Genomic DNA, 11,425 nt, shown 5'->3' on the forward strand with positions numbered 1-11,425 from the left:
TCAATTATATCCAGTCACACCCAGTTTGTTATTCCTCTGTTCTAGTCACTCATGTCCTTAGATATGACTAAAATTATCCACAGAGAGATCAAGAGTGCATTTGCCTGTATCATGTTCAGTGCTGCAGCAGCAGAACAGACTGATGACAGCACCAGACAGAAGAAGTGGCTTTTACAGACAGCCCAGTACCTGAGGAGGATTAGAAGTAATACACAAGAGCCAGAGATTATTCGTGGTGAAATTATAACTGTGTTAACAGAGATCAAATATAATTTATTTTGGCTTCTTTTCTGAGTTTGAAATCTCTGTTGCTGTGGCTGTTCATATCTTCTCTGTCACCCTCTTTGATCTACTTTGTTTTTTCATACAAATACTGTATGTAATTATGACATTTATGCCAGCCTTTAAAATAAAATCACTCCTGTTTTGAGGAGAGTTACACAGTAGTACTACCAGACTTATCATAAATGCAGAGTAAAATGCTCTGACATTCTAACAGATGAGAAAATAATTTATTATATAAAACTTATTCCAGAAGTTGCTAATTTAGATTAGGAACTGCTTCCATCAAGAACACTAGTTTAGCTATTCATTCTTTTAAGGAATGAAATTATCTGTTTTTTTATCATTGGGACGAAAATACTTTCTTTTTTTAAGTCACAAAATATTTTGTTTTCTGGAAGTTGCTGCTGATGAAGTCTGTGTAAAAGAGATGGTTATCTTTTCTCCCTTTTCAAAAGGGATTTAAAATTGAGTATATAATGATAAAAGTTACCAAAGGCTCTCCAATGGAGACAGCCTTCAATGAGGACTTCAATGGGCATTTGAAAATTTATAATGATTTATTTCTAAGATTTCTCAGGTTGCTTTTAGTATATATTAGATCATCTAGAAACAGCATGAACTGATAATGAGATTTTGTTTTGTACCCTCCATTGAAAGCAGTACTGGCTGATTCATTTCCCTCATCTTGGATATTTACCAATGCTAACACAACTTTAAAGGAATCAGCATGCTACCATTCTGACCTAATAGACCCCTCTGAAGGAAATATGCAAAAATTTGGATCACTATAGAAAAGAGAACAAGAGGGACTCAGCTATTTTGGTAACAAACAGTGAACTATAACAAAAAATACATGAGAAAATGAGACTGAGGTTTTCACACACATCAGTATATTCTTGACAAATGTGGACGCTAAAAACTGCTGTTTCTTTTTTTCTAAGAATGAAATTACTCAATGAAATAAAATCATGCTTCTTCCAAGTTCATAATATTATGGCTTAAAAGTTCTGTACAGAATAAGAGACTTCAAGAAAAACATTCTTTTCCTCTTGGCTCTGGTTCAAACTCAACACCAAGTTTCACAAGTTATACTGAAAAAAGCTATAATTTGGTCTGATGCTATTGACATTTTCCAGAATATTCCTCCAGGCATCATCAGCACAATTTTTGCCAAAGTGATGTTGCTGTGCATTGCTTGTGTGTTGCTGTGTATAGTATTACACTTCAGAACTAATTCTAAATAATTTGCTTTTGCTGTCCGGACTTATCCCTGGCTCCCTCAAAATTTGTCAACAATTAATAAATTCTTTCCCATTATTTTCTACTCTATGAATGATCAGGTCTTTTGAAAAAAAAAGCAAACCGTGAATGTCATGACTTTCCTAAATGTAAATAACAATCTCCCATCCCCTTTGATTTGATGAATGCAATTTTTTCTGCCAGTTCAACATGCCAGTTTTATCCTGATGTACTGTCATTCGACCTCTTTTACTTGTTAACTGGAAGAGTCTGGAGTACCAAGACTCATGAAATATTGGGGTAATGTCTCCAGTCTGGCTGCTGGTCTCTAAATAGAAGTGGTAGATGATGTTTTCTGCAGACTACTCATCCTGTGTCCCCAACTTGCATTGCCCCTTCCTGTCTAAGCAAGTAGTTCTTTCCCTCTCCACTGGTAATAACTGCAATCATCCCATCTCATCCCTCATTTAGTTCTGCTCTCACTCTGTGTCCATTTCAAAATCCTGTAAACCGTCCTTTTTTTTTTTAAGTACTAGCAGTTGACTTCACCCACTGTCAGTTCTACAACGGATGTGTCTCTATCCAGATGACCTAATACAGGGAGGCTATGAAACTCTGCTGCCTTCTTCTAATTTCTGAGTGCTTTCTTGGTGCACATATTCAAGGGTACAACTGCAAACATATTCTTTCTATTGTCCCTTGTCATCAGTTCTGACACAAGTACCTTTGTATTTCTCCATCCCACATACATTACCCTACCAACAATATATTGATGATGCATGTGAGGGCAAAAAGGGATTACTACTAGGATAAAAACCTTTCCTGATTGTTTTCTTTTTCCTTGTTGAAATTTGAAGTCTTTAACTGACATTTTCATAAAATATTTTAGCAGCACTGATATCACTACTTCCTTTTGCTGTGTCTGCATCTTTTCTTCTTTCCTTGTCCAGTGTTTACATCTGATAAAGCACATACTGCTCCGTATGGAATCTGCTGCTTTTGTTCCAGAACACTAGAGATGTGACCTTAAAATTAAGCCTAGAAACAGTGGAACAAGCTAAAACTGGTTAGAGAAGGAGGGTTCCAGACTATTACAGAGCAATTCATATCGACTAGCATTGGACCCATGCTGACATCTTAACAATAAAAAGGAATCATCTGTGGAAGCAAAGATGGTAAGTCACAGAGGGCATATATAAGTGCAGCCTCAGAGCTATAAAAGCCAGACTGACATTTATCACTCTGTGCATATTGGAGCTGTCATGTTGGTCCTCAGATGATTGTGTTACTACCTTCAAGACATTTTTTTAGAAGCAAAGATTAGAGAGGGAATGAGAGAGAGAGAGGCTTGTTAATAAGTATTGGGTGAAAGCCACATAAAGGAATTAGCATTTATATTATTTATTGTCCCTTTTTCATCATACCCCTCTTCTTACTAATTTTTTTCCCTCCCCTTGGATTTTTCTAACCTTGCACTAAGATCCTTCTATATTAAACCTAGTTCAGCTTCAGAATGGATTAAAATCAGTTTTACTAAATACTGTGTTCAGTGAATGACAAATTGTACAGCTTCACACATTATTATTTGTGCTAAAAGCTATTATGTAAATATATTGGCTTATAGAAGCTTAAGTGGGATGATACAGGAATGCAAAGATAGGGCATACATACAGAAATTATTGAAATTATACTCTGTGAGCATCTTGTCTAACAGAAAATTGCGTATTCTCACTCAGAGGGCAGAAAAGAACCATATGTCTATTTTAGTGGCTATGTCTTGAAATGATGCACTTATTCTTTTTATAATATTTTGAAATAAATACATATGGGACCGGTCAGATGTCAACAGTAGCACTGAAAGGAGTATGAATTAGTCACACTGGCGGCACACAGGGCCCTGGAACAATGAACACTGCTCTGGAAGACCCTTGAATGCAAGCCTATTTGCCTCTTAATCCAAATGAATAATTAATGATAATTATCATGCTGCAGTTATTATCTGTGATAATAATATATCCGTAAGGTGAATAAATTCAATCTGCTACTATGCAGAAATGGCAACTCATAATATTCTTAAGAAATACAGATATAATTATCAGTATTAACAGTCAAGAAAAAAAAAAGGAGAGTTTTATATAAAGAATTACAGCAAAAGGTGCAAAGTTTAGTGAGAATGGATTAGACTGTATTATATTTATTCTTTAGCTGTCATTTCTGTGGTACCAGTTTGCAATCTTTTAGTTGTTTATTTTCCTAAGACCCATTTAGTAACAGCTGATATGTACATTTGTTCATTACAATCTATCAATAACTTTTCCATCAGTCTACTGATAGAGAAGATCAGGCTCAGGATCTCACAGGCACCCATATGCAAATTGGTCCATTTGTGTAGTTCACTATGTTGGGAATTTTACTCAGCTACAAAAACTTTGAAATATTAAAGCAAAAATCAGCAAAATCAAATAAAACATTAAAAGACCAAATACACCTTTTTAGCTTGTACAAGCCTAGCCATAACGTTTATTTTGGAAAGCACTCTAGGTGAGCTGTCAGCTAGGCAGAGTAGTAGACAATCATATTTAATCTGATCTCCCTCATTGGGCTTGTTGTGACAAAGGATAATGAAGGGGGGTGGGTGAATGGAAGCAAGAGGAAGCAACTACCCTCCCACTCTTTTTGAAATTGTTTTTGTATCTCTTTATTTTGGCTATTGAGATTTTCACTCATATAATTTAAAGACTTTAAAGTCTACTTAAGTAGAATTAAATTAATTATTGAGAAAAAGCTTTGAAATTCAAAGTTCATGCAGACCTTTAACTCACACCAGGAAGGCTTAGTTTTTCCCTCCTTCTTTTCATCCTATGATTCAAAAACTGGTTTACTCAGGGGAATGGTAATGAGATGTAGAGTTTCTCACCTCTAGGTCATTGCTTCAAATCTGGCACAGGTTGGTAGGAACCAAAATTCATTATCATCTACTTATGGTTCAGTGGCCTATGTGAAATAGGTTGATGGTCTTTTGGTCTAGTTTTCAGTGACCAAATGTCCATGCAGTGACAAACACGAATTAGTACTGGAATAAGGCTGAAAGTAGTATTTCTAACATCTGGGGATTATTGTGACCATCCCTCAAAACTCTGGCAGCTTCTAGGGCTACATTTCCAGGAGAGGAGCTTAATTCTTTCATGAATGTCACTATGATTCATCCATTTTCAGTTTATTTTCTGAAGAAATGGGCAAAAGAATTTGCCCCTTTTTCCCTTCCTTTTTCATCAGAAAACAACAGATTTCCCTCAAAGTGGATCCTGACAGATGACAAGAATAATAACGTGTAAGAGTCAGTAAAAGAATGCATTATTAATCACCCTGGGTTTCATTTAGGTCGTCAGCTCAGTGGGTGAGTTCTGTAGAAGGAAGAGTGGAGATATCATCGTTATTATTTACTTGTCCACCTAGGAGTCATGAACCAGCACATCATTGTATTAAGCAATGTGCAAACATAGAAGAGAGAGCTGGTCCCTGTCCTAAAGAGCATACCCTAAAACAAGAAACAGTGTATTCTTACAGGTAGATGGACATAGATGGAGCAATACTGAGAGATGATTATTTGATGCCTGCCAGCCTAGTGGTTATTATCAACAAAAGTATGATATTTTGAAGTGATACAATATGTTGTCTTTTTTTTTTTTCCACAGAAAAGAAGAAATCTGGAATGAAAAATCAGTAAAGGAGAAGCCGTATTCGCAGATGTTAAGGCAACCATGAAGGGCAGCTTGTGGGGAAAAAAGCTTATTTGAAAATTAAATAAAAGGACAACCAGTCCTGACACTGACTGTGCAGCCAATAATCAATAGAAAATTGAAAACAGTAAAAAATATGGAAAGAGTCTAGAGTGTTCACAGGTTGCTATAATATCTACTGTGTCAAGCAAGGAAAGATACAGGAGAAATATTACAAAAGCACTGAGTTGGGAGATGGCCTTTGCAACAGCAGTCCAACAGCAACAAGAGTGTCTATTAATAGTGGAGAAATCAGCATTACAGTAAGTTACATAGAAGGTGATGAAGGACTTGATCTGTGTGTGTGTATTTGTGTGTATGAAGGGAATAACTGAGTGAGAGGATGCATACAAATTCATCTTGAAAATGCTTTGCCAAAAGTCTTAGGAAACTTAGACAAGGTCTGGATAGGACCTACAGTACATGTGATACTAAAAACAAATAAATAATATGTTTCAGCTGAAGGAAGATGAAAATATGATCCAGTGATTCAGAAAGGTGTTATTGGGAAGTATTTGTCAGAAGATAATTAAGGACCTCATTTAGCCTTTTAACTTGCAGAGAAGTTAGGGATCCACAAGGAAGTAGAAGTCAACCAAGTGGAGTGAAAGTGAAGTGAAAAAAGTGTTCTGTTAGAGAAGATATGTCTTTGAAAAGCTGGAATTCTTTTTCTTATATGAATAATCTAAATTTAAAGGAAGAAGAAAAGAGCCATTTTGTAACTCCTTTCTGTATGGGGAGGAAATCTGATATGGATTTATAGAGGATGTGACAAAATCATAAACAGAAAGGAAGGCTAGCAGAAGACAATATCATTAAAAGGGAGCAGATGTAGTCTACACAGAGAAAAGGCCAGGTAGGCATGTCGAAAAGAACAACTCTCTAGGAAAACGGTTTTAAAGTATCTGGCAAGAACAGTTTCCAGAGAGGGCAGGAGATAAAAGGCTGTGTTGAAGAGGGTATGGGTTGAAAAGGGAGGAGAATTACTGATTCTTATTGTAAACAAGCTATTTGATGAATTTACAATGAAATAGAGGAGGGAGTTAAGGTTGTACTTGGAGAGAAACAAAAGGTCAAAGGTGACATCTTCTTAGACTGAAGCATCTAAAGCATATTGTACCATGAGAGGAAAGTCAAAGTAGAGTATGAAGCTAAGGAGAAAACTAAAAGAGAGGCTGTGTGTGGGAACAAAGGATGTGAGGAGCTGGAATAGAACAGGGGCCTGTGGGTGGACTTTGGAGGAGAGAGTAAAGGAGAAATGTCAATATCTATGACAGAAACCAGTGCAACCTCTGTAAAAGGAGAAGGAAAATGGAAATGCATGCCAAGGTGAGGAAGGAAGGTCATGACTTATGTTGCCTATGATTCCTTGGAAGCAGAGCAAAATTCTAGCAGAAACAAAAGTAAAGACAGGAAAAAGGGGAGATTTGAGAAATAAATTAAAAGTGGTAAAAAGTCGTGTGGGATTGTGGACCTGGGATTCAGTTAGGCTAGATCTCTGTCACTAGGAAGGCATCAAAGACAAAAGAATGAATTTGCAGTGGAGCTTGACAGAAGATATTGAATATGGTTCATGAAAAAGAATGGATAATGTGTAGGTTGGTGGTCAGCAAGGAAAAGAGAATGGATTAATGGAACTTGAACTGGAAAAGAAGAGGCAAAGGCACCAAGGTGGAGGAAATTGACATCAAACATCTAGGGAAGAAGGCCTGCTGTGGGACCTTCAGCAGCAACTCAGCTGTACAAAGTGAGAGCAACCATATTGCTTGATGTTGACTCATGATGATACTGAAAGGTGGGTTTTAATTGCTCAAGCTTCAAAATTAATTATCTATATCCTGGGGGAAAGACAGATGAAGAAAGCTCACTTGTCCACTTCTTTTCGAGGTGACACAAACGTACCTACTGCAGGACACATGCTACCTCAGTAACAGACCAAACAAATCACTTGTCAATTCAATTGCTGCACATGTGATAATGTTAGCCCCAGACTACAATATAAACTGCACTGCTTTGTTATTTCATTATAGTCTGTACTGCAAACTACATAGTAAATATATGAATTTTTATTTCCTTTCCTTGGAATCACTAAAATCTCTTTTACAGATGGTTATAAAATGTAACATATAAAATCTATGAGGATAACAGTTTTGGACTTTTTTCCTTACTTTTCAGACATGCGTAACAGATTCAGTCTCAGAATCTATTTACATAGATTTTTTTTTCTCTCCATGTTAATCCTTGACTCTTACATATACCACAGTTTTAAACTATCTTCCAGGTAAATCCCGAAGATACGTTATCCCCTTATAGAAGGTTTTTTTTTTTTAATCTAATAATTTATGTTTATTAGTAATTTATTTTTATTTATTTATACTTAAAAGTACATTTGAGTTATGCTTTTTGTACTAACTCATGGTCAATACAAATGATGACACAATAGACTATGAGGCAGTCTTCTACAGAGCTCCAAGTAAGGAGCAAATAATCGAGATTGATGCACGTGCAGTGGTTAATTTCAGTGATTAATTTCAGTGCACTAAAACTGAGTGGTGTCAGGAGTCCTATACAGAACCAGGGCGAGTTCATATCACTAAGTCTCCTAGGCAACTTTTCTAAAGAGTTTTCAGTCAGGCAGTATTTCTCTTTATCCACTGTATCACTGTTGTGTTTCATTCAAGTTCACTATTGTTATACGAGCAATAAAAATTTAATTGTCATGAAAGTAACTAAGAAATAAATAGTTTCTATAAGCAATATTTTAATCTGTTGCATTTAAGGAAATACAGCATCCTCACAGTCTTACATCCTAGTAGCCTTTCAGTTCAGGTAAGTTTTTTATATTCTCTCTACTGCTGCTATGCTACTTATTGATTTAGTGACAGACAGTAAAGAAGCAGTAGTGACATGTTCACAGGTAACTATAAGAAGGAACAGGATCTGCGCTAGAAAGAGAATCCAGTCAAGGCCCTCTGAAGGAATAGAGTCCATCTGAACTCAGGGGTGATCTGCTCAGCCAGGCTGCAGTTTGGTCAGCCTGCTCTGTCATCATCACAACCAGCTACAGCACTGTGCTGCACTCCTCCTAGGTAAGAGTACAGGGAAGAGCTGTGATGACATGCGTGTGAGAAAACTGTGCTTACAACACTGTAAAAGTAGAGGCTGCAAGCAGGGAAACAGAAAGTTTGAAAAAGTGAAATATGCCATGGGCAAATGTGAGAAAGAAGTAGAGATTATTTTTAGGAGGGAAGAGGTACAGGGAAATCTTCAGGAACTTAACAGTTTTAAAGTTGTATCATATGTGAAAAAATTGTCACATTTTTTCTCTCCTGTTGCCTTGAAGAATGCATCTTTTTTTCATTCCAGGTACCTAGACTCCAGTTTGGCAAAGCACTTCAGCCAACACTTGACTTGACAAATGAGTTGTATGCAATTCTTAATTGACCAGAGGTTCTAAATGAGTCTCAAGGTATGCTTAATATTAAAACTATGCATATATGCTGTGCTGATCTAGAGGATAAACAGTGTGAAGAGCTCTGCCATGAAAAACAGAGAAAAGTGAGTAATCCATAGATAACAGAGAAGTAAATGTTAACTGTTTATACAGAGACTGCTTTTGGGACCATGCTATGATACAGTCATTACTTGCTACTAGTAGAAATAGTTAACAGAATCATAGAATCTTAGAAAACTAACTAACTACCCCCACACCATGGGCAGGGATGTCACCCACTAGATGAGGTTGCTCAGTACTCCACCCAGCCTGGCCTTGAACACTTGCAAGGATTGTGCATCCACAACTTCTCTGGGCAAACTGCTTCAGTTCCTCAGCACCCTCTGAGTAAAGACTTTCTTCCTCACGTCTAATCTAAATCTCTTCTTGTTTTATTTAAAACCATTCCCCTTGTCCTATCACTATCTGACCATGTAAAAAGTCACTTTCCTTCTTTATGCCCTCTTTAATTACTGGAAGGCCACAATGAGATCTCCCCTCATTTTGCAGGAGCAAATTGCAGGAGCAATACGTGGACTTGTGTTTTCTGATACAAGAAGGCTAATTTGAATAAACCTTCCCCTTGTGCAAAGTTACATGACTTCTTTCCAGCATGGCTTTTAATAGCCTAGGTCTAATACCAGGTAAGAGAGAAAGCCTTCTCTTGAAAGGGCCAGCAGCAATGCAGCTCTGATATAGATGATCAGACTTCATGGGTCTTATGCAGGGAAGCATGTTTAAGTTTGCCTTTCACTCATTGCCTGGCATGTTTACAGCATATTTATAGCCCTATGTGAACATATCCTATACACATTCTAGTTATCTCAGGCACTGTTGTGCTAGAACAACCTGGATTAAGCAAAGCTGTGGATAGTACCTATGTAAATGAAGGTGTAAGAAGACAGAACAATCATGGAATGGAGAAAAGAGAAGAAAGGTTGGTGACAGCAACACTCTTGCTTCAGTGTGCTTGCACCTTCAGAGAAATTAAGTCATTAAATTTGTCTATGAATATTCAAGAACTGACTGCAATTTCTTTACAGTACTCCATTTTCATAAAGAAATTATGAAAACACAGCTACATCAAAGTGATTTAACAGCACCTGTTAACTACTGAACGAAAATCTTGATATTGCCTCTGTTAAAAGTACACTTTCTATAATGTCATAGTTTTCAGTCAAGTACTAGGATTTATTGGCAGGATATTATTACAAAACATAACTGATGGAAATGCCTGTCTCATCAGAAACCCTGAATCCACTGTTCTGTTCATTACCAAGAAAAGATACACAGCATCTTTCCTTGAAGACCTCACTGTTTGTCTTCAGCAGAGGAAATTCACCAGTGGGAATGTGGAATGACCAAGATCCTCTATCTACTTCTACCCTGACTTCTGCTTTAAAAGGAATAATAGCCTAAAATGCATATAAAAAAATGTATTCTTACATATTTAAAACTTTTACACCTGTTGTCACTGGGTTTTGCCACTTTGTAGACTTGTTTCTGAAACAATATTAATATCAAAATGTCAATGTATTTCTCTTGAGAAAAATGGCCTTCTTATTAATTTATTATTTATTATTGCATCTACATGACAATAAGCACTGCTGTGATAATACTGGAGAATGAAAGTGTTCTTCTTTATGCATAGGTATCCGGGCTGCTAATCAGCCTAGCAAAGTTTCTTAGCTAGGACCTGAGGAAAATAGCTTGTCTCATAAGATGAGAGATTGGTTCTGTCTTCATTGCATGTCTGCCATTAGCCTACATCTCCAGCGAAGCAGAATTACTCTGAATCTTCAATAACAAGTTTTCAGTAGCTCTGTAGTCAGCACTTTGAGGATTTTGATATTTATTGAGCATTGCATTACATTTTGGCACTTAGATGACTATTACAGACAAATGATTTCCTGTCCGATACAGAATCATTTCTGAAAAAATCTAGGTATTTAGAGGAATAATCAGCTACTTTATATATTATTTCTAACATCTCAAGTGCTTATCTCCTCAAAATGAACATTTTTGTTTTATTTAAAAAAAATTAGAAACTTTATTCCACAGTGAATTAGATATAGCTATCAAGAGGGGTGTGGGAAGAAATGGTTTTAATAATTTTCATTCATTCCAGCTGGTGAGGCCAATTGCTTTGCATTCATGTTATTTTCAATTGTTACCTCTGACCAAAGGTCCTTCAGCAGCTATCATAATTCCATGCCAGCTGCCCTCTTCATTTTTCTGCTGACAACAAGCTTTCTTTCCTAAAATGGTTAGAATCAGCTGAGTGTTTCTTTTGAACTTAGGATTAGTCTGTACCCATAAAAGCACAGGTGAGACAGGTGAGATAACAGGGCACAGAAAAGGATCAGTAAGAAAATATTGAAATAAATTCAATTTTCTGGTCTCACAAGACTGCATTCTTGATTGTGCCTGCTGATCTGTGCTGTAATGTAAAAATATAGCAGTCTGTATTGTGATAACAGCAGAACCTTGTATACAGAAATTTGTAAGCATTTTCAAAAGCAAGTGAAATATGCTTTTTTTAAATTATGTCTATCTGTAAAAAGAAATATTTGATATCACAGAATCACAGAATATGCTGAGTTGGAAGGACCCACGAGGATCACCGAGT

This window comes from Chiroxiphia lanceolata, chromosome 2, assembly GCF_009829145.1.
Source record: "Chiroxiphia lanceolata isolate bChiLan1 chromosome 2, bChiLan1.pri, whole genome shotgun sequence".
In the NCBI taxonomy this organism is placed as follows: Eukaryota; Metazoa; Chordata; class Aves; order Passeriformes; family Pipridae; genus Chiroxiphia; species Chiroxiphia lanceolata.